This window comes from Agelaius phoeniceus, chromosome 1, assembly GCF_051311805.1.
Source record: "Agelaius phoeniceus isolate bAgePho1 chromosome 1, bAgePho1.hap1, whole genome shotgun sequence".
NCBI classification, from domain to species: domain Eukaryota; kingdom Metazoa; phylum Chordata; class Aves; order Passeriformes; family Icteridae; genus Agelaius; species Agelaius phoeniceus.
Genome location: NC_135265.1, coordinates 29,377,429 through 29,402,975, shown reverse-complemented (window position 1 = coordinate 29,402,975; position 25,547 = coordinate 29,377,429). Strand labels below are relative to the sequence as shown.

The window sequence follows — 25,547 nt, the reverse complement described above, 5'->3', positions numbered from 1 at the left end:
GGGATTTTTTAGCAGGTTAATCATTCTTTTTCAACCTACAAATTTTGTTTTACTTGTATTATTTATCCTAGTGCTTTTAAATATATATATATTTAAATTGATTAAGAGGCTAAATTGGCAATACTAATCTAGTAGGTTAGAGTGCAAACACATATGCTGAGTGTAGAAAAGCCTTTAGTAGCTTTTAAGATTGATTAGTTAAAATAAATAACTATTCTGTGATGTCCAGTAGCCAGAGAAGGTTTAACTACACAGCATTTTACGGTGGATAATTCATATGATTTAGCATTTAATAAATTGAACTTTTAGTCATGTTTAAAAGAGAAGCAAGAGTAATTTGTATGCATTGGCTACTGATTGTAAATTATAAATCTGTGGGATTGAGTTCAAATTTGTAATTGGTGGAAAAAAATCAGTAATTAACTGGGAGTACAGAAACGATTTTCTATCAAAGCTGTCTTCCACAGAGAATTCTTCTAAAGCTGTTCATGATTATAAGGGTTATGATACATGGAAACACTATAATTTGTAAATAAATGTCAGCATGGTTTAATCTGGTTATAAAATGCTTTTGGAAATTAGAATGTTCCGATTGGGTAAAATAGTTGAATACATAACTATCTGCTTAGAGCTGCATAATTCAGGTTCCACAAGACAAGGATGCCTTGAGAACTGGGGTGGATGTGAGTTATAGACAGTAGGAGCAAAGCCAAGTAAGTACTTTCATTCTCTGTAGTTGTAGTCTGAAGGATGCCTACAAAAGCATAAACTTCATAGTACTGTAGTGCCCATGTGCCTGCAGTTTTTGGTTTTTTGGCACAATTATACTTACTATCATTAGACCTGATTTTTCAGTTGAAATTTATGTTTAATGCCTGTTTATTCATCTGTTCTATATATTTTGTGAAGGGTTTAGCACTTAGGAAAAGTGGGGGGTGTGTGTTGGGTTTTTTGGGTTTATTAAAAAAGTCTATATAAAGCACCATCCTTTTCAGCAGATGACATAGGAATTAAACCTTTACTTTTGTAAATCAGCTGCTTTAAAAGTTAACAGATTAAAAATACAAGACAACAAATACGCGACTGTGTCCACTTCCTTATTTCATTCATGCCTTCATTTCCTACAGGGAGCAAATGAAATAACATCTAAATTAAAAGACATACTATTAAAATTCAAAATAAATTGGCTTCTAGAGACTTCTCAGATTGGTGGCAGGCAGTATTTGGTGCAGGGTTTTTGTTTGGTTTTTTTTTTGTTTTTTTTTCCCTTTGTGGGACTGGGTAGATGGTGGAAAGAAATAGTAGTGATCCAGCTCAGATAGAAAGTCTATATCAATATTTGACTTTTCATAGGTCTACTAGAAGAGTTTAGCCATGTCTAGAGACACTGTGTTGAAAGAAAAGTGATCTATGTCCCTGGGGGCTGTCTGGGTACTGCTTTCTATTAAGTATTATTATTCTAACCTTCTTGATCTGGATTTTTTCATCTGCTTCAGTTTTTAAAGTAGAACGGAAACATTCTGGTAAAAACAAACCTTTTCTTGTATTATGAAGCTTTTAAGAAATTTAGCTACATATCTTTCTTCTCCTCTTTGAAGTTCATAATTCTGTCTTCATTATTGTGAATTTTATAGAAATATCATTACAGGTAGAGATGCATATAATTACTTAAAATGTAGAAGTGTTGACAAGATATGTTTTACTTGTATTGCTGTGCATGAGGTCAAGTATCAGAATCTGGTTGGTCTCTTGTGGGCAAATGAAAAAACAACATTAAACTGTAACAAAAATTATAACTTTAGCAACTGATTTCTTTATGAAAACAGGAATGTAGGAGGTTTCCATTTCTTTATCGTACTATGTTGTGCTGCATTAAAATTTCAACTGAAGATGAATTGCTAGTGGATCTGTAAAATAATAACTCACATATGTAAAAGGTCCAAGGACTGTAAGAACTTCAACTCATCTTCATTTCTTTTCCTTTTGCTTGAAAAGTATAAATATAGCCTTGCTGAAACTCTGTGTGCAAAACTATTGGTATTATTGTAAATTTATTTTTACAGAAAAATAAAAGTGCTAAGAAATAGCATCTTCCTGAAGATGCCGTGTTTATTTGAACAGCAGATTAATATAAGTCAGTAGCAATTTCTTTTAAATGCAGTAGCACTACTCAGCTAGGCAAGGTGACTTTCAGCAAAGGTTTATAATCTCTGTTCAGCCATGTGAAATTTGACTCAGTGCTAGAAACAGACCTACAAAATCAATGTCATGAATGGTGGAAAGCAAATGAACCTTCCCTCAGTTTTCTTGCTTTGTTGGTCCTTCTCCATAATTTTTCACTCCTGTTATTTCTGCACAGTGTTCCTAAAAGCTGAATTGACCGCCTTGCTTATATCATCACTCTGAGAAACGTGGGTGCAGGGGGAGAGCTTGAGGAGACAGCAGGAGCAAGTGAGTAGTTGGGAGCAGAGAGTATCAGAAGCAAAAGAAGGTTTCTTTAAAAAAAATATAAGAACAAAAGTGCAGATATGGGATGTCACAATACCTAGGAAAGACATCTTGCTTAAGCCTCCAAAATAGCAGGTGATAAGTTACAGATACATTTAAGATTAAAATTATATACATTACCTGGCAAGGATTTGTTTCTTCCTTACTTGAATCTACCCATGCTGCATCACCTTCAACTACATAGACCAGGGGACTATACATCATTTTAATCAGTCTTTTGGACCACTTTGAATTTATTAAACTAATTTATCCCTCTCTTCACATTCTTATACAGGAGATAAACATATGGGCTTTTATTCTCGAAGCCTCCAAACATATTTTTTGAAGCAGAGTTGCAATCTAGTGTGGGCAAGTATTCACTGAATAAATGGGATTTACACTGTTGTTTATTTATAGACTTTTATATCACTCTCTTTGCAGTAGAAATGGTTGCAAATTAATATAATTTTACAGTGAGGTTTAATATAAGAAAATTGTACTCCCATTTTACAGAATGCAGGGCCTGAGAACAAGTATTTGAAAGTACCTAAATCTCCAGTAAATCATGTTCTATAGTGAATTTGTTTGAAGAAAAACAGGTAACATGAGGTGACGGTCTACAAAAACTTTGTTTCTTTGAGTTGTTATGTTGACTTCCTGCAGAAGTGCTTTCTATTTAAGGTTATGTATCTAATTTTACTGTCTCTACAAAGTGCTGTTTTGCTAGGGACTTCTAGAAGTACAGAAGGCAGATGCACCAATCTGTGTCAGCCTTCCTCAGTTCAAAGAGTGACTTCAAATCAAATTGGTTTTTTCTCTCTGCTTATATATTTGGGTTTTTAGCAACACTATTGTTGTATGAACATGACAAGATGGGATTAGAAGGAGAATTGATTTACTGTGTATTAAGATGGTCCCTTTTGCAGCTTTGCTACTGTCACTTGCGTTAGGCATGACATGGACAAAATACTTGCTTCCAGATTTTTTTTGGAGTGGTTTATGTTTTGTTTTTTGGGTTTGTTTTTTTTTTTTTTATTTAAGGGATTAAATGCATCTTCTGTGATTTTTCAAAGAAGCTGAAAGAAAGAGTTACAGGATGAAAGGTCTTTAAGTCATTTTATGAGGGCCACATCCATTGAAAATGTATGTCTCACTTGCGAGCTTTTGCAAGTCTAGTTCTTTGCAACACTGGGGGGGTTGAAGCCCTCCTTTAAAATAGATATATTAAACAATGTTCAGTCAATTAATATGATATTTTACATTTTTGTAGACAAAACAAAGAACTCAAGGTTGTATTACTTCCCACGGTAACCATTCAATTAAAGAAAGAAAGTCATCGTAGGAAACCCAGCATAATAATAAGTAATAACTCTTATACCTGAAGTGAATGAGAAAAATTAACTTTTACTTTAATTAAATATCATGCCAAAAGGTATTCAAGCCATTCTGACATATGTAGAAGATAGAATAATAAAGTACAGACCCAGTCTTAATCACTCTGCATTATTAAACATTCATATACTGTCATTAACAGTACCTGTTATAATCCATGTCATTTTGTGCCTTGCAAGTGAAGCACTCATCTCCTTTCAAATACTAATCACAAAAGCAGATGCTTAAGGTACTTGAATAACCCTTTTATTGCCATGCTTTGCACATGTGTTTCCAAAGTGAGTCTGAGCAGTGTCAGTGAAGAAAATTATAAAAACCAAATTATGCCTGGCTGTGGTGTAGAGGATATCTCTGACTATATTTTAGGCTGATTCAAATACTAGATTCCAATTTGGATCTATTTCACAAGCACACTTTTTGCCTAGTATTTGCCAAAGTCCCTAGAAAGGTGTGATTTACAGTCCTGCAAGATATCCTTTTTTTCAATTATTATTATTTTTTTAATCACTTGAAAATTGAAGTTGCAATGTACTGTCACATTTTCCATCAGTGAACTGAAGTTCATACACTGCTTTCTTGATGTGAACCAAACATTAAATGTTGTAAAATTTCCCAGTTGGCATAAATAAAGTAAGTCACTTTGTAATAAAGATGAGATGATGTCCTGCTCTTCAGACTACCTAAACCTTATTGTCTGTATGTAGGGATTCTAGCAGAATAGTATTTTTCTTACCTTTCCCTCTGTGATGTTAAATCATTTAACATTGTCCTATTATACCTCTTTGAGGTATGTAATTGTTCCCTTGTTAGATTCAGTTAGATTCAGAAGAGAAAGAGTGTGCAGTTAAATCCAAATCTGGGCAATTTGAAATACTGATGTTAATGTGGTCTCAATCATTATGCCTCTACTTAAATCTCCTACTGTAGTTTTTAAGGATTGTGCAAGATAAATGCTTTTCATTTTTTAATGTATTTATTCATGTTACTATCCTCCATTGCTGTCTTAACACACTCACGCTTAAGAACAGAAATTACACGTGTAAATACTAAGATGCAGGAAAAGACTTCTGAAGTTCACTATATTAGCAAAATGGAAAATCGAGAACATTATTTTTCATTTATGTCCTAATGGTAGCAGATTTATGCATACTAATACCAGACAAATCGTAATAACAGGAGCTAAGTCATTTTGAGGGAGAAGTGTATGAATTACTTTTTTTAGTTGACGGTTTCCCTGTAAGTGACTTGAGCAAGGTCACAAAGACACACTAGTACTTTCTAACTCCCAGAATGTGCTAAATGACCATAAAACACCCTGCCCTTCAATGTAAACACATCTGGATTTCAGCATAGAAATTTATCATCCACTTCTTGTAGAAGCTACTGGTTTGGTTTTAAGGCTTGGTATGAATGTGGTTTTGCCCAGTGCCATGCTGAAACGCGAAGGTTAGAAAGGTTCCTTATTATTACAGGAAGACTGGATTTCTTTTTTGGGTTTTGATTTCCAATTCCTTCTATTTTTATCCACATTGAGTTTCACCACTGGAAAAGAATAGTGCCATACATCATTCTCTGCCTGTGGATAAGCTCAAGAGATACTCTGAGAAACAACTCCTGAACTTCTTCCTTCTTTTTTTGTCCTCAGCCATCTTTGTCGCTTCATTAATTTTAGACATGATCCCAATGAAATAAAATGTACCATGAACATATTGTGGATCTATGTCAGCATCAGGCTGATTTCTAAGAAAAGTGAAAGACACGTGAAGTTCCCCATAATTTATGAAAATTGGTAGCTGTTGTAGGAGAGAGGCTGCTTTTGAAGGAAAAGTAGAGACAGAATTGAGCTGTCAGTCTAATTCATAGAAATAGTGCATTAACTATTATGCATTTAGTTTTGAAAGCTAGAAGATGGCACAGTTTCTTGTCCATCAAAGTTGTCTTGGGTGTTAGAGATATGTAAATATAACAGGTTGGTTTGTAAACATAACAGACAGACATATGAGTAAAAAAAGTCGTCGTAAGTTCTGCTGCTTGAAAAACACTTTATTAATATTCAGTCATCCACACCATTTTTAATCCATTTTGTTGAGTACCTCACTGGCATAATAATCTCTAATAATTAGTGCTTTTGATTTTTATTTTAATGTGTTCAACCTTCCAGCTCTTGCCATCTTGAGGAATGGCTGTTTAAGTTCTTTCTTGACATCTTCATAGTTCCTTTTCTTCACCAGTTGATCTCCAAAATGTCTATGTCTTTTTGAATAGTCCTAGCATTTTGACCAACATTTTTAAGTAGCTGTCATTTGGAGGTTTCTTGTGGGTCCTCATTCTGAATTTTTTTCTTTCCCATTTTAATCAGTGCTGTTTGCAGCTTGGTTAGCCTGAAAAGATGGATGCCATTCATGAATCTGGTTTTCAGTATCCTCCTATACAGAACATTCCACTGTCATCTCATAATGTCAAATCTATCATGGCTTCCATGTCTAAATAGGGCGAGTATAGGAGAAATGGGCCTTCTTTTGGATTCCTGAACCATTTACTTTATCTGCTGTTGTTACAGATGTCCTAGACAAACAGGAAATGTGAAAGGCTTTTACTTGCCCAGCTATGGTAAGTATTATAGAGGGCAGATGGATGCCATCACCAAATATTTATCCCTCTGCTTAACACGCAACATCCCTGTCATCTGCATGGATATGGAATTTATTCCCCTTTGTGTGACTGATCAGTTTAACAATGCAGGCAATATTTGTGGTTTTGATGCCACCTGCTGAGCCAAACTTTTTTTCAAGATACAATGTGAAGAAGAGGTTTAACAAACCATATATTTATCATTTACTGAAAACTACTGAAAACTTTCAGCTCTTGAGTCAAAAATATGTTTTGCTCATGTAAACTTCTTCTCTGCTAGCCTATTTTACATATAGTTGTACTGCTAGATCCTTCTAAGATTTGACAGGTTCTCTCTGTAAGGTTGAAATGTTCAATATGTTCAAGACATACTGCAAAAGCGAAGAGCTATTTTAGCAGGTCCTTGACGATCACAGCTTTGTTTCTGATTACATGCTCCTTTTTTTCCCCCTGAATTTTGTTTTCCATTTCAAGCAAACTGCTCTCTTTTGGTCAGTTCCTTGTGCAAGTCTAACGATAAGAAACTGCTAAAAGTAACACAGCTTTTCCACCTCAAATATTCCTACAATTCTCTGTGATTCCTTATATATAAATCTTGATAATCTGGAATCTGTAATATGTTTATAGTCTATTTCCTGAACCTATTGAAATCTGTAGTAGGCCTTTTGTTGTTGTTCTTTGTTTTGTTTCAAAGGCACCAAATTCGTCTTCTTACCTGCCAGATTATTTGGCATATGCAAAAGGCATCCATCAAGACATGTCCTAAAAGGCTATAGCTGATAGTCTTTTGTGCATTTTATCGAGCACTGGTAGGTGCACTATTGAATCAGCCCAAGTTACCACAGAGAAACCACTTCTCTGTACCAGTGAATTTGTAAGGATGGATCATTTACTAAAACTAATTAAATTGCATCTGGCAACATTTTCTCTAAAAATTGATACTATTGCATGGTAAGTGAGCAAAAAAAAATCTTGGACAATTGGATTGATGCTAATATAGAATCAAATATTGTTGTTTGAATATAACATTCAATATGTATCATAGGATTAAAGTTTAGTATGGATCATATTTAAAAAAATAAGTAAGCATGTTTTTTTTTTTTCAGATGGTCAGTTCTGCTTACAGAACTGAGTCTGTCTCTTGTGAGTTTTTTCCCCCCAACATTTAGAAAGATAAAAATGATGAATGAAATAACAAGGTAATGTTTATATTATAATGTTTATATAATGGAGGTACGTTTACTAGCAGGGAACATTTTTAAGAAAAGCAGAATTTATTTGACAGAGTTTTCATTTTGAACTTGAAAATGCAGTTGTTTGTATCAAAATCTGAATTGTAGAATTTCAGTTCATCCTGACAGAGGACAGAAACATTTTAACCTTTGTGTACTGAGCCCTATGCTTAACATACATAATGAAAATCTGTGGAGATTTAAAGATGAGAGCCAAGCACTGAAAGGACATGTAAAATCATTTCAAGTAACTAGTGATCACAAAGATAACTTAATCTTTCTTGGGCAGTTTGTAAGCAGAAAATTAAATAATTCCGTTGGATAAAAATAGCTGGTTAATAATTATTAGCTGCACTAAAGGACTGAAGAATTGAACTGAAATTTGCTTTGGATCTTCAGAAATAGCTGAGGTACACTGTTTGTAAAAATTCCAGACAAAGTGGAATTAGAGCTGTTTTGTAGTTCCATGATTATGGAAAGACGAGGTTTGTAAAGCTCCAGGCACAGTTGAGTGTTCTAGCCACAGGGGTGTTCATGATGCTTTGAGTATGTCCTGAGAACCTCCACAGCAGAAAAATATTTTGTTATTTTATTTTTTGGGGCAGTTATATAATCTAGGAACAAGAAAAAGGAGTACGATGCTGATACAATCCATGTGCAGTTTTGCAGCACAGGCATTCCCGTACCCAAATTCTCTCACCCAAAGCTAATTTTCTGCTTCTCAGATCAAGAACTTTACTGCACACTATTACCACAGCAGCAAGCAACAAGTAAAAAGGGTCTGGGAAACTGGAGCCTGTTTTCATCACTGTGCATTTGTTTTCTTTTTTAAAAGTTGCTAAATGAAGCAATAAAGAAATTAATAGAGTTCTCCTGAAACTCAACTATCTGTCATTTTCATCTCCAGGAACATTTTTTATTTCAAGGATAATTTAGTACAAAGCTGGATTATTGATGACAATTCTCTATAAACATGAGGTTTTAAGATCAGGATGGACAACTGTTTAGACCTTCATGGCTGGGAATCATGCCATTGCTACCCACAGCCGATGCACATACATGGCTATTTGGCTGTGTACCTCATGCCATCTGTTCAGATGGCATTTTGCCTGCTCACAAATTGGTTAGACCTGTGCCAAGAACAATTGCTCTAGATGGTTACACTGCAAAACACTGCAAGTAGTTCCTATTTTCTACGAAGTCTCTCTCTTTTGGACACCACTTTAGCACTTTGTTATATCCTGTGGACATACCTGTATACTGCAGTGATTAGAAACAGAAAAAGATTATGTGCTCCTCCTAACTATTTTTACTGCTGAAGCTACCTTTTCTAAACACTTTCCTCAGAAGGGAAAGCAAAGTACATGTCAATTGAATTTAATGTTTCTCTTTGTTTTCCATCTGAAAAATATTCATTCATTACAAGTTGGAAAGAGCTAATCAAAAACTGACAGAAGTTAATAGGAATATTTGCACTGATATAAGTATAGAGTTGTATATTATATTTAAGTTTGCTTGCTAGTGGGCCAAGGCAAGTCATCTGACAGTGGCTACTTGCAGTCAGTTGGTTGATTTGTGGAATAAGTTTCTGAGAGGACTAACAAATTACAGGATTAAATTCGGCTGAGATATACAGTAACTAAAAGTTATCATCAAGTGACATTTATATAACCTATAGAATAATTCTGCTGAGTCCTCTCTATTGAATAGATATCCATGTTATACAATTGGCACATTTGTTGACAGCCTCAACTGTGAACCATGGAAGTGAACTTACTGCTTGCCAGCAGAAGCAGCTCCTGTAGGTAAAAGCCAAAGGATATTGGCAAGAAAACCTAAGCTCAGTGGATAAATATAGGACTTTATGTAAAAAATGCTGTCATCCTGCCAGTTTTCATAGCCACTAAAATAATTTTAAAATCAAAACTAGAATAATATTTTTGTTTCTAACAAGACATACAATGTAGAGTTCAGAGTATGTGCAAGTGTAAAGCAATTATTTGCCTGTTTGTCTTGAGTGTAATTAACTGTAGGAGTATTGTTTTTTTTCCTTCTGTGGACTTCTCCCTGTGCATGAATGTCACTGCTCAGTTTGAGCATGCTTAGTTGAATCAGGATGATATCATTTATGTGGGTGAGTTTCCATATATTGGTTAGTGGGAGATATGATATTTTGCTGATTATAATCTGGAAATGTTGCCAAAGCCCTTCATCTTAGTTTCACATAAGTAATACTGACTAGGTTTTGATTCCTGGAGAAAACCCAATGGGAAGGGGCTGGGTAAACCTCAAAAAGGAAAGCAAAGAGATCAAAAGTCAGAACTGTTTGGAGTGCAGGATGTAGTTTGCTTGTAATTTGGATGGGTATTTTCTTGTTTGCACAAACCACTGTAAAGATAAGATAAAGTCCTTATTTAGAAGAACTTACAAGGTACTTTCAAGTTCATTACAAATTTTATATTATGCAGCTCATGTGTTGTGAGGTGATGCATAAAGCTGATGACCAGAATCCTAATCACCTGAGTATCTGTAAAAAAATTGCTTTTCTCATTAATTTAAAAGAGGTTGTTTTTTGACTGCTGTTATTTCTCACTGAAATTTTCACTCGTAGAGCAATTGATATTTGTTGCCATGATTCAAACCATTTGGTTCCATTACTCATAACAGCTGAAATGTTGTCTAAGGACTGTACCAGTTTTGAAGAATGTAGAGAATGCTTTAGAAGGTCTGTTACTGCACATTCACAGTACATTGATGCAGCCTTTTATCCCATTTTAGTATGTCAAGCAAGCATCGTGTGTTCCATGTTCTAAAAAGGGTTTTTAATTCAAATTTTGTTCAATAAAAATGGATGACAAAAACTGTAGAGGTGAAAAAGATACCAGTAATGATTTTGTAAGAGTTGACACATTTGGTACTTTCCCATTTATCTGTAGGAAAGATGGTTAATACTGAAATCTATTGGTTCACACTGAAGCTTTGTGGTGGTACAACCATCCCCCCAGCCTGCACTGGCTGCACCGTGATCCCAGAATAAGCTACAGAACTGGCAGGAGATACCTGTATACTACAGCAGTACCATTAGTCTAAAAAGTAAGATTCTACATCTGCTTGGTTTTTCATTGTTTTCTTGTGGGAATGGTGGAACTTCACACTTTCATGTGGCATAAAAATGCTAGCAATTTGATGGGCAAAGTAAAAGCTGATAAATTCTCACAGGTCTAGTGTGCACTGCATTCTAAGTTGAAAATTGGACATAGCTGAATACCGAATGACCCTTTAGCTGAGGCATTCTGAAGGAATTTGAATAGCAGTATTCTTCAAAAATCCCTGAAACATTGAGAACTGATTTGTTTTACTTCCATGCAAATGAATGGGAATTTTCCTTTCACTTCACTGGGAGTAGGGTTGAACGTTTCTTGAGTTGACCAGTACAAAGTAACATTTATAAGCAGAAAAAGGAGAGATTTTTTTTCAGCTCCAACAAGTTCATTTTTAAAAGGCACTTTGCTGTAACCATGTAAACCCATGTAACCCTACAGTTTGTTAACACTGAACTTTAATGAGTCCTGATAAGAAGCCAGTCTGGATATCCATTTAGCTACTGATCTGAACTCCAGCTGATTGTCCTAGCAGCTGTGTGACTTCATTACCATTAGAAAGGCATACAGCCAAGCCAGCTGGAATCCAAAGAGGCTACTCAATTCGCATAGCATGTCAGTTTTTTTGGTTAACGTATCAGAATTACAAATGACCAAAAACACCAAGTTGACACAAAAAAAAACCCAAAAAAAACCAACCAACCAACCAAACAAAAAACAAACAAACAAACAAACAAAAAAAAAACCAAAAAAAAAAAACCTACAAAAAATATTCTTTATGAAGATACAGTGTAAGTCAAAGTTTAAAAGCATTATTATACCGAGTGGAGGCTATTTTGACATACAGATGTTGGGGTTTTTTGTGCTATTTTGTGGTATCTCATGTGTATCTCATTAATGAAAACTAGACAGAACATTTGCACTTTTGGCTATGAACACAGATCTATCCTATAATTCCTCATTTCTTAGTTAAGAAAACAACATTTTGTCGTCTTTTGTATTAATGTTTTGAGAACACTTTATTAGCTTCACTTATTGTTAGCAGTGAATAAAGTGTGCTGCTCTGGGACAATACAGGTTTGTGAAAAACACCCAAAACCTCAAAACCTGTTATAATTAATAGTATTTAGCTGCTAGAGACAATATCACTGAGGAATCTTTCTACTGCTGACTGTGGATATTTTTTTAAGCACAGAATGATACAAAAGCCTTAAAACTGGCTTGTACATACAGCACACAATTATCTTCTGCTAAAAAAAAAAAGAAAAGAAAAGCCAAAAATACAAGGCAAGCAAATGGTAGTTTACAAGAAGGGAATGAAGGAAGACCTGTGAAACTACAGACCTGCTTTTAGACCTGCAGATTCACTTGAGTACTGTATGCAGTTTTGGGCCCCATGATTTAAGAAGATTATTTGGATGCTTACATGCAGTGCAAAGTCACAGTAAAGAAGCTTACCTTCACAGTAAAGAAGTTCTTCCTCATACTCAGGTGGAACTTCCTGTGCATCACTTTCTGCCCAGTGCCTCTTGTCCTATTGCTTGGCACCATGAGGAAGAGCCTAGATCCATCCTCTTTACACCTTCCCTTCAGATCTTTACAGATATGGTCTCTCCATGTCCATGTCTTAATAGTATTGGGAAGCCCAAGACCAAAGAGTGTTCCAAATGTGGCGTCCCAAGTGGTGGACAGAGAGGAAGGATCACTGCTGTGGCATGGATGGTGGATACAGTCTTTCTGATGGAGCAGAGGATGCTGTTTGCTTTCATTGCTGTGTCCTTTTCTGCAGATCTTCTTGACACTCAGCACCACCTTGTATGGCAGCCTTATTCCACTCAGATGCAAATCTTTGCATTTGCTTTTGTTGAAATTCAGGAGTTTCCTATCACCCCAGCTTTTTAGCAGAAAGAAATTTAGGGGGCCTGAGAGAGTACACTAGGTGAGTACCACTTCACTCTTACCTTCCTAAATTTTGCATTAAGAATCCACTTTTAAGCCCAACTGGACTAGGTGGAGTTATTGTATAAGCTCTGCTAAGGTTTCTTAAGGATAGATGCAAGTACCTCCTTGCAGGTCTCTGGCTGCCAAGCCAGTGGAGGAACTTTCCTGAGTGCTCCAGTGAAGAGGACATAGTGCTATGCCCAGATATACTTGAATCATGGGATTTTGAGGCTAGTTTGGAAGTAACTTACTATTTTGAGGTTTGGGTAGAGATTTGGGATTTGGGTTCTACTCTGTGTCTAAGACTCTGAAAGCTAGTTATTGTGGATTCTTTATGTCATTTAAGTGCCTCAAAGAAGACAAAATTACAGAGATATTTAAAACAGAAAACTTAATGAGGCCTGCCTAGACATTTAAAAAACTGTTTCAGTTTGTCAACAGCTTCACTTTCAGCTCTGAACTGTATCCTTGGATAGTCCATTTGTGCTTTTTGGATAATCTTATAATTTCCTTTGGAGTCAGAGGAATTTCCATATTTTCAGGTTAGCTTCCTTGATATAGATAGTTATAAATATATAGATATAAATGTTTTGTTTGGATTTTTTTTTAATATACACTACAGGAGTAGTTGAGGATTAGAAGAAAGATTTCTAGTGCCTGAAATGGTCTTCTCCCATCATACAAAAACATGACCGACCAACCAACCAAAAGCCCAAACAAACAAAAAAACAACCAATGCCCCGAGAATATAAAAGAATATAATAGTTCAGCTGTGCAGTTCAATTGAAACCACATTTATAAGAAACTTTATTTCCAAAAGGTTTTCATTAATGAGATACATTTAAACATATGATTCAATCCATTCATTGTCAAAACTGTAATTTGGTCATTAGCTCTGAATGCATTTAAATAATTAAAGTATTACTTTGTCAATTGCAGTGCTTGTAAATTCATGGAAATTTGTTGTCTTGAAGAAAAATTTGAAACCAGACTTTTGGTCAAATGCAAGAAAAAAAAACACTTTTCAAAATACTATTGGTATAACAAAAGTACCCCTCCCAGTACCTCATACCTATTTTGTGATAATACATTGACCATCACAGGAATGAAATTATCGTTAAAGGTTTAAGTTTTAGGTATATAATTGCATCCACAAAAGGAGGAAAAAGGGACGTCCAGTAAACACTGAAATCATACTTTTGCACCGAACAAAATCATTGCATAGTTGTTCAGAAGTTTGTAAAGTTGATATGCTTAAAGGCACCTATTATTTCATCTATGCCAGTTGTAGTTAAAAAGGCTTTCATGTAAATACTCTAAATAAACATAATTACTTTTGTATTCTAAATTCTTTTGCCTGCGTATTATGCCTCCCAAGATGATTGATATTAGACTTCGCAAAAAATTTGTTTATCATAGACTCTTGTTCTTAAAGGTGAAATTAGAAAATGCTGTTTCAAAAGGAGGGAAAAAAAAGGAAGGCATTAGGTTAAATATTAATTTGAATGTCTACAATAATGGGTACATATGCTATTTAAGGAAGTCATTATTCCACTGTGCAGTCAACAAGAGTATTGATTAGAATTAATTCACTACAAAAAGTCTCCAATCATTTTTAACATAAGTTTTTCCTCTTTAACAGTACCCTGAAGCTTGTCTTTTTCGTGGTCAATTTAGCAACAAATTTGCAATTAATCATTTGTTGATTGCAATGAATGGTCTGTCGATAATATGCAGCTTACATTGCTAAAAGGCTTATACAGAGCTTTATTGTTTTCCTTTTGTCTTGGGAACACTTTGTCTAGCTGTGTTTCCTAGAATGGATTTTGAATAGATATTTTCAAGTAACTCATGCCAGTTTTAAAGAGACACCACGGACTGCTCTGAGAGTGTTAATCAAGATATGCCCTAACTTTTCTCTGGCATTACAATATTTGGACATCTGTTCTGACTCCTTACATGTGAAATAGGACACATTGGCATAAATGAAGGGTTTCATTATCTTAAATGTCATAACATTTGTTTGAATTATTTTGTGTAGATTTTAAATGCTGAAATTGTAATCTTGGGTTTTTTATACATTTCTTTGTCCTTTCAAAAGACTATAAAAATTGAAGCCTTTTAAAATTCCATCCATAATTCTGAAAGCATAATTTACAATTTGTGCAATAACACTGAAATTGATGTAGATGATACTTTAATAATTTTGAACAGTGTAAGTATTTTTACTAAAAGAAATCTAAGGAAAAAAATGCTTTTTATTCCAGAAACAGAATTGTTGTCATAGATAATGTATACATAAAGGCCATTATGAAGTGCCTCTTTGAGGAACATTGACATAGATTAATTTATTTGGAAAGTAATGGCAGTTTGAATGGCAGTTTTCATTTTATCAGAAGGAAACTGGGATTAGCTCAGTTGCTTAGAGCATGGTGCTAATAATGTCAAGGTTGTTGTGATTCTATTCCTGTATAACCTATTCACTTTAGAGCTGGACTTGATGATCCTTGTAGATCCCTGCAAATTCATAGTCTGTGATTGTGATTCTGAAATGTGTGTTAACATCTGTCATCCTTAAAACAGTGTCTCAATAGTACATCTCTTCTGGCTAGGAAGGGCCTTTGAATACAATGCACATAACTGAAACTAAAAGAAAGACTAATGCAAATGTTTGGAAACATTTTGTTTGCACTGATCTTTAAATTGCATATGTTTATTATAGGTTTTGATTGTTCATTAGCAAAAAAATACCCAGTAGTAAAAGTAGGATTTAACTGGTTTACGTTGCCCTTATTAATGTTATTATTATACAAAATAGTTGCAAACATTAAGATAATCTTACTCTGAGAAAATAGCTGATGTCATATGGATGTGATATTTATGCTTGAGTAAAAGTTAATATTAACAACATTTGTCTTGGCTAACATTATAAGGATTACTTGTTACAAATATCAGCAAGACAAGTGTCTGCTTACTGTGCTGCAAATTTGGGAATTCTAGCTTGTCATTTAGTATTGATTACATTATTTAAGTAGTTGAGCAAAGCAGCACTTTACAAACAGGTGCTCTTTGATTTGCAAATTTATAAAAATCTAGGAGCAGCTTTCAGCCTACTGCATTGTTGTTTTTTAAGGTAAAAAAATAGAAAGGTGATTTGACTATGCTTTCATGAGACCAAAGATTTTTTTTTTTGCATTTTCTTTCTCATGAAGCAAATTGATTTATTGTCAAAAAACGATGGGGTTCTCCATCTGTAAAATATATTCATAGCATAACTGTCCGGCCTAAAGTTCAGAGAAACTGCCCCATTCATGTTGTTTGCAGTGAAAATTTGTGGACCTAACTTTGTATGCTTTAGTTGTCTCCTGAACTTACTCTTGCTCATCCTGCCTCTGCACTGCAGGTGTCTGCACCCTTAGTTTGATCACCTGGGGAGTAACTTTGTACAGTAGATCATTAATTTGGTATAATTCCCCTAGTATTTATTGTAAATAACTTAGCCTTCTAGAAAACCTCCTATATGTTGGAAATCCTGAGTAAATGGGTCTTATGCAAAGAGTTTTTATGCATATACAGAATCCTCCCAAACAATTTGAGGCTGAGAATAGGATACTGGTATAATATATTCAAAGCCACCATGAAAGCCCTAAGTTGCTAAACAACCATGACGCACTGAGTCTGTCCAGATGGTTAGGCAAAAAGCATTATGCAAGTGTACTCTTGGGGGAATTTTTTTGATAGAAAAATTTAAGGAATTTCTCAGTTTCACTGCACTACTCTAGACATTTTCACTAGTCTTCTGCACATTTGGATCCTTGGAATGTGAAAAGGCAGAAAAAGCATTTCTTTGACCCTCTGTGAAGGATTACTTCAGTACTTTGAAAGCAGTTTGGACATTACTATTTCTTGGGTTCAAAATTCTGTACATGATAAATTATGGCAAAGGGCTTTAGTGCACTTTCCTGGGTTTCTGACCATATCAAGAATGGTATTTTTTATTTTGCTGTAGGATTGCTTAATAGTAAACAGTTTTACATAAACCAAGAGTGAAATGCATAATTTGTAGTTTTGGGTGCTGGGTTGTTGGGTGTTGGTGGGTTGTTTTTCCCTTTTCAGTAGAAACCATTTTTGGTCTACCATTTTCAACAACTCCATGTTTATTTTGTTAAAAAAAAAAGTTTACCATTTTCAATTATTAGTTTCTTTATTACAAGAAAGAACAAGGTTTTTGTTGTCCCTAAGTATCAGTATTCTGATAATAGTCTGTAACTTATTCCTTTTATTGCACATAACAGAACCTCTCTATTTATTACCTCTTTATTTACTATGGAGTAAATAAATATATTTAACCTCAAAGCCTTTTAATGCCCAGAGTCTACAAAAATAGTTACTGCATAACCTTTGTATGTTGTGCTCTGGGTAGATCATCACTGTAAAATATTTTGCATATCTAAATTACTTATTTAAAGCAGCTGTAGAAAAAGCTTGATTTGTTTTGGAAGGAAAATATATGTGAATTAATTTTTTTTGAAATTTGAATTCATCTTCTACAACACATGTTTGTATTTTGACATATTTTAACACTTTTCCATATATCCAAATATTAAGTCCAGAAAAGGTTTTTCGTTCTCTAAGCCATAGCATGTTTAGGTTGTTTTTTAGTGCAGGTTCCTGTTATTAATAGAGAATACCTTTTTGAGTCCTTGAATGCTCAGTAAAATGGCATTTAGTTCCATTTTTTAGTCTATTTCATGTTTTAGATAGCTCTTTCTCCAAAGCCTAAGCTTTATTTAACTTGGGAGCAAGTTAAATAAAACTGTTCATATTAACTACTTACATTGTCATTGGATTGATATATTTCAGAGATTATTAGCCCCTTTTAAAATGAAATTATTGGTCATTTACATGTAGCATGTGGTTGGGTTTTGCACTTCAAAAAAGAATCTGACCACTTACACTGTGTATGGAAACAAATACGCATTCACCTTTTAAGTTAAAAATTTGTTTAGCATTAGCAGTAAAACCAGTATGTGATCAAGATGATCTCCTAGGGTGTAATCTCTTCCATCTAATGTTGTTACAAGCAATTTAATTCAATTTAATTTTATTTCTGCAGTACCTTTTCAGAGAAACCACTGTGGTGGGAGTAAACTTGGCATGAGTAGCTCATGTGAATCTAGCTCTTTCTTGGAAGCTTCTTAGTTGGCCAGTTATTTTCAGACTTACTGTTAAATATTGTCTCAGTTTGATATATAACTCTTCTGCCATTTCGGTACTGTTGCCTTCCCACAGCTACATCACACTGACAAATCCTTAGGGTCTGAACTGGATCTCGGGTGCTTACAGGTTCAAGTCCTGTATTGTTAGAGGAGAAAGGAGGGAGTAAGCTCGAAGGAGCCTCCACAGAGGGAGGAGTTAGAAACTGTGTACACCTTAGCAAGAAAATAAAAGAGAAGGATTCAGAAATTATTTTGATTGATGCCACACAAGAGCAAATGCAGATATTAAACAAAAGTTAAGAAAGTTACTTCTGGACCTTTGAGACAGAACAAACAGGCTATATGAAAGATGTAAGGGAGAGGATCTTAAAAAGTGTGTCGTAAATCAGCAGAGAGAGAAAGTGAATGTCTGTAGATAAATAATCCAACATCGAGCCCTAATTTATGAGTATGTTAGAGGTGTTTTTTATAAATTAATATTTGTTTGTCCAATAGGAAAGATAATAAATAATATTGTAATGCAAAAATTTAAATTTCAAATAGAAAACATAATGAATGAGGAAAACAGTGACCTTTTTCAATTAAGAGAAAAATATTCTTTCAGAGTGTAAATCAATGAGAGATGTTTTAGTGGTTTGCATATTTCTTATAAAAATAAATATCTGCTATGGAAACAAATGAATAGCATAAATATGTATTAAAATTATAAGACTCTGTTGCCAAGGCTTTGACTAGCAAGTTATGGGAAGTCGCTAGGGAGAAGTCAGGTGAACATTTATTATTTGATCCCTATCAAGCAAATGAGTGTATAAAATGGGTGGTGATACAAGCTTTGGCTTGAACCCCATCGAGGATTTCAGAGGACTGCTCAAACTGTTGCATTTCAGGCATACCTTCTTAAATGTGAGAAGCTAGGTGTGCTCAGTTTCATGTGTGATCAATAACAAAAGATCTTGAAATAACAGTTCAGAGCAGAAACATGTCCACATGCCTTTTTGGAGAGTCTTTCCAAAGAGCTTTCTTCTAACTCTTAAGCATACTGGGAGGATAGGGAAATCACCCTGACAGTTTAGGCACTGAGATTAAGGGCCTACGTTTAGCCCCTGGGGATGCTAATCTAATGCAAACATAATCAGTTTTCAGAATAAAAATGCTCAAAGGGATGTATTTTTGTGTGGGGGTTTTGGAGATATTTTGGGGGGTGGTTTGGTTTTTTTTAAATTATGAGAGTGTTTGAAAAATCATATTAGAGTATAATTTTTCAAGACACTACACAAGCAGTTATTCTTTATACCAAATTTGCTTTTTTCTCTAAGTTTTAATATGATGACGCTTATTAGTATTTCATCCAAAAAAAAGCTTAGTAATTGAGCTAATTATTCACTTCTCTCTCCTAAGAACTGCAGAAGTGCTGGGCAGGAATGTTTGTGTTTGTTTCAAGATAGATGGGCTTTTAATGTAAACTTTGTTTCTGTGCTCTTTATTGAAGACACCTGTGAGCCATTTCTGTGTTTCTCTGAAGAACACCTAAAGTAAGGACCAATTGCATTGCATAGTGTTGCCTGTATTGACTTTCAGCCTAAGCTATGTCCTTGATTGTGTTCTGCTCAAACTCATTTTGCAGGATAATTTGGGACTATTTCAACATAGTTCTCGATCAGCAGTTATCAGAAATGCTACTAAAGGTTTACCACAGAGATCTTTTTAATATACAAGATACTTAATACACTGTCTATATGGCTATGTTGGCTAATTGCCATGTGATCACTTTTCTCCTTCTCTTTTTAGTGACCACATAAACACTTAGCATGGACCTAGAAGAACCCTTCTCTAGTTACAGTAAATTTAGGGTGACCAAATATAAAGAAGGGAAGATGTAGCACAGTGTATCCTCAGCAGAGATCATCTTACAGGGTACATGTCCTCTGCATTGCATTGAGTCGTGGGGCTCATGACACATCTGGTCAGGTAATAGCTTGTCTTGCCTCCCAGTCTTGCACTTGATTAATGACTTAAAAATATAGGTACATAGGAATGTATTGTCAGTTTCTAAAACTCAAAATAGCTCCTCAAAGAAATTCCTTGAGATACTTGTGCAGAGGGTTATCTTACAGGGCTGGTCCCTGCACGGCTGGAATGTGTGGTCACCCCATATAAACTGATCGATAGTAAATACCAAAGGCGTCAATGGCTGTACATGCCCACAATTTATAGATTTATGCACAGGCAGAACATAAGAGTGGCTGAGGTTTTTTGCACAAACACGGTGTTTTTTGGCAAAATGGATTCCATTTTGTGTCTATGTAGAATCATCAGAAACTTCACAGAATTCTGACTTCAAATGAAAAGATGAAATATGATTATCTTTGTAGGCCTATTTCAAATTTTTCGTTACTACTTCCAGATAGACCATCCTCTGTTCTTTTGTCTATCATTTATAAATACTCTGGTTCCGATGTCTTGGGTTTTGAGATACTGCCTGTTTAAATGAGTATTTATAGTGTGAACTGTCACTTGCCTTAGCAATACATGTACTGCTGAAATATATTTAAACTTGACCATTAGAGTATATCACAGACAAAATAAATAGCATTATCTTCACAGTTTCTGTGCTCTTTCTGAAAAGCCAGGAACACAAATTTCTCAGATTTTTGTTCTCAGGTTTTTTTCTTAACAAAGTGATTTACCGGTATCCTTTAGTAAAGCTGTTTTAAGAACTACTTGTAATCTCTTCTTGCTCTGATGTTTTCAAACTACCATCTTTCTCATCTATACAGGCTCAAAATATCAGTAGAAATACAATTATAGTAACTAATTTTTCACCAAAAACTAATGTATTAATGAATTTTTTTTAATCCCTTTTCCTTCTCAGGTTAATTAATGTAATTTAGTCTAAAACCTGGGAGTCAAATGTGAACTGACAGCTTGTTTCAAACAAGGCAAAACCTTAAGCTTCTTGACTGCCTTTTTCTAGACTTGGTCATTCAATAGTTCAATGTGATTTGTTTATCTAAGATTTTTATTATGGGTTAGGAAATACTAAAATGAAGGGTGTACCTCTGTTTTTTGTATTTTATATATATGTACAGAAAGTAGAATGCAGAATTGTGAGGATGTTTGTCTAGAAAATAATTTCTGGTAAATAGTTATCTAGAAATTAATTTTAAGCCATCACAGAAAACTTTGTTCATCTATTTTCAATGATATTTTTTTGTACATCTGTACTATACCATATTAATAACTGATGTGAGCTAACTGGTTGTTCAGGTTAGATTTGCATTCTGATCCAAAGATTACAGGTTGCTGAATTATCCCTTAAGCTTCCTAGCCTTGTGGATCCATTAAGCCTTAATTAAAGAAGCATCTTAGGAAAAAAAAAATAATCAGACCATTTGTATCCAAAGAAGATGCACACTGGTCATTTGTTTGTTCAGCAGCATAAAAATTATTATTTAATGGAAATTTTAATCACAGCAAACTTATAGACAGACATATATTAAATGCATTAATCTTTCTATAAGGTTATTCACAATGTATAAGGTTACTCCTCTGAAAAGACTGCTTCAGATTGCTTTCCGGTAATGCTAATACCCATTAAAAAGATGAATATATATGTGTGTAAGTCAATCATAAGGTATTAAAGAGGTGTAGCAACTTAAGCTTCTTTTCTTCTTGGCAGGTCACTTTGAGAAATGTCCTAGTTCAATTAAAATATTTTTTCCATTTCCTAGGAGTAGATTCAGATATGCTCTGTCTGTTCTCTATCTTATCTTCACTGTCAGGATTTAAAACAAACCTGAGTGAGGTATAAGGATAGCCCAGCTGCTTCAGAGCCTGAACAGGTTCAAATGTAAGGGTGCATATATATGTGTATATGCCTGCGTGTTCACCACATAAATGTCCTGGTTGAATACTTGTATGATGTAAAGATACATTTTTTAAGAGTCTGTTCACTTTTGTAGAATTTAAACTGAGATAAACTGCATTTTCTGTTCTTCAAATAACCATTCTTTCATCTCGTTTCTAAATGCTACAGTAGTAGGAAACCATCTAAACAAGAAAGGAATATAAAAGTGCACAAAATGTGGCAGTTTCATTCAGATTTGATTGGTAATATGAATTTAGTTAAGAAAAATTATCATATAGGCTATTGTCATGTGACATTTGAATGACTAAAAATATTGTATATATTAAAAAAGAAATGCAGAATTTTAGAATAGTACTGTACAACTCAAGTATTCATATAATAGTCTCAGAAACACAAAATTACCTAATTGGCTGCTTAGTTCTGCTGTAGATGCTCTGTGTTCAGCATTACTTTGTGCCCAAGATTGATTCTGATGCAAAACTGCTCCTGGAAAAAAAATCCTAATTCTTGGATGGTTTGGTGAAAAATATTATAATTAGAGGTATAAAATAAACTCTGTGAGTGAAATGTGGGTGAAAGGAGATTGTTTCATTTTAAAGTTATGCCATAAGACCTTACTCCTCCTTTCTTCTTGCAAAAGGCTTGACAATATTGTTTCTCTTCAGATTATTATTATTAATAATAATTTTTTTGCCATTTTTGGGTATGTTTGCATTTACTTATGGTGTGTTACTTGTAAAACTGGTTCAGATATAGTAATGATGGAAAATTGTATTTCAGGCCAGAATGCAAATCAGTTTACTAATAAAAATTAAAATGTAAATCTGAGAGATTATATAAATTATATACCAATATCTGACTGTCAAATGATTGTTCTTTAAAAATCCTATTCTCTTTGCTAGGTAATATCATGAAGCATGGGAGTTTGCTTTACTGAATCCTGGGTTTTCTTTTTCATATCAGTTTTGCAGTAAAATACAAAAATAATTTCTCATATATTTCTGGCCATTCGCAATATTAGGTACCAGGAAAGGTCAGCATATTTTGCAAACTATATTTGGGTTACCATACCATTACTCTGTTTCTGTCTAGTTAATTAGATGATTTTAGTATAGCTTTTGACACAAAAAATAAATCATTTTTCCATTGGTCCAAGAACAGTTGTGTGTATAAACAAGTTGGGCTGGTTCCCCTACTTGAAATGGATGAACGAAGTCTGCTAAAATCAATTGTGTTACAAATGTAGTCAAAATCTCACAACTAAGGGTTCTTTGCTCTCCTCAGCCAGGAAATTTCTAAGATTCCTCAAGATTCAGGGATGGTATCTGATAATTCCAGCAGCTCTTAGGAGTCAGTACTTATATTCCTACTCACTATCAAGTTCCTATTACTTTCAATTCTTCCCATTGCTTTTAATTTATTTACACCAGTCAATGTGGTACTGTCTTAACAAGTACAAGAATACAGGCACCTGAAAAACAGAAAAGTCAGTGTAGTTTCTTGGGTGGTGGTTTTTCTTCGTTTTGGTTTAGTTTTTTTCCTCTCTTATCTTTTTTTCCCCTAAAGCAGAGGGTTTTTGTCCTAATGCAGAGTCAGCATGGGCTGGTTTTTATAGTGGGGAATTATGATTGAGAAGAGGTCCTTGGTGCTGGGGAATCTAAGGACTCTACTTTGGATTCAAAAGAACAGTATAAGCTGAAGGAAGCTGTAGCAGCTCCCCTACTTTTGAGCTTATCTGTGTGTAGTTACTTTTCTGGTTTACTGTTTCCATCAATAAAAGTAGCTCTTCAGCAATTTCTTTTAGTGAAATTGACCTGATGTGTTCCTGTCTTGTGCTTTGCCTGTCAAAATTAGCTGGGTGTATTGTTTTTTTACCTCTCTGTTCATTAAGTCAGTTGATTCATTTTGGAGTCAGACAATGTTCAGGGAAGGGAAAATTTTGATCAAATCAACCTTGCATGGAAACAACTGCCTGTTTGCCATCTGCAGTGGGCATTGATCCCTAGCTTGTTTGTGCCTTGCGTTTGTTCTGCGTGAGTAAGCACATTAGCCTTTTCATTTCATTCATTAGACAGTTACTCCTTGATTAGTGTTTCCTAGTTTCTCTCAAAAATGCTTCTACTCCTTTATTCATTTTGTCTTGGGTCTGTCTTATGCTTCAGTGTGTAGAAAATGAACAGTTAACTACAATAGTCCTTTCATTTCTTTTTCATATGAAACTAGCTAACAAATACATTTTTCTATACAAATATACTTTTCTAATGCTGGCGCATCTAATGCAGGATAGTGTATGAATGATGGGTCTTTCTAAATTTAACAGAGTTATTATTTTAGTGCAGCTAGCAGCCATTGTTTAGAAGTGTGCTGTCTCAGGGTTTACTGCCAGCTTTATTTCATCCGTCTCCAAGAACTGTGGGATCACCTGGATACTTGTGGATATTTGCCTTATAAAATTGCACATAAAAATAAATTTAAATTAAAAATGAGTGCAGTTTGAGAATACAGCACTGTAAGTTTCAGATGACAGCTTGGATAACAGGACAGAACAATAAGGCATTTGTTGACTAACACCATTCACTTGGGAATTTTCCTGTCATTTCCTTGCAGAACTGTGAAATGTTGAATGACAATTCCATTCTTAAATAGAAAAATACATTAATAATTATACAATGTGCATAAAGCAGCAAACTATGTACATCTTTAGAAACCACATAACAAGTTCATAAAAAAATTTGAGTACCTTGATGGAGTCAATGCATTTAATGTTGCTTCGTTGCTTCTAACTGATGTAATTTGATCAGTGATCACAAGTTTTGTCTAAAAATTCTATACTGTGTTACACCCTTAAGTAGATAGTGTGTGTAAAATTTTATAAATTATGCATTGCTTTTTATTCATAATTGTAAAAGTTTATTTATATGTTGTCAATCTAGCTAAACAATTTTACCTTTGAAGGTAATGGTAGTAAAGTTCAACATTTATCTTTTCAAAGCACTCATAAGTTAGTAAACCAAACATTGAAGATGATGACCAGTCAGTTCTCTGGTGCATGCCCTGCTTAAGATTCTAGTAAATACAAAACTTACTAAAACACAAAATGTTGAAGCCATGGTTTATATTAGTGGGTACCTTTATATCTGCATTAAATCCTTCCTTATTTGTGAATTAGTTTAACACTGATGTGTTTAAATAAAAAATTATTTAGAACAAAAGTTTTAGTCATGTTTAGAATAGTTAGAAAATAATTGAAATATTTAATTTGAGGGGCTTTTCCTCCAAGTTCTAATTCCCATTGTTTGAAAATAATTTAAAATGTTGCTAGATGTAGGATTATATTGAATTTAGTATTTCTCTCAAATTTTTAGTCTTTATAGTTCCATAATCTTTTAAGTTGGTAAATAATAGGTGGGGAAGTTCATATATGTATGATAGTTGGTTATAGTGACAGTTTTATTTGTAGTTTTTCTCAAATGTTATTTGCATGGAAACTGGAATCCATTGAAATTTCTTACTAACCGGATTAACTCTTCTTATATTTATATTCATATGCACCCAGAATTTTAAGACATAACTACAAAGACATGATCCAAATGGATTTCTCTGTTTACTATCTGCTGCAAGACTCAAGAATTGGTAGATTTCATACTCCCACAATTAATTCAATACAAACATTGAA

The 25,547-nt window shown here is 34.3% G+C and overlaps 1 protein-coding gene across 6 annotated transcripts in view; it reads left to right on the top strand.

The window, feature by feature from the left end:
* Window positions 1–25,547, top strand: part of DGKB (diacylglycerol kinase beta) — a 378,520-nt gene that overhangs the window by 214,461 nt on the left and 138,512 nt on the right. The window lies entirely within an intron of this gene.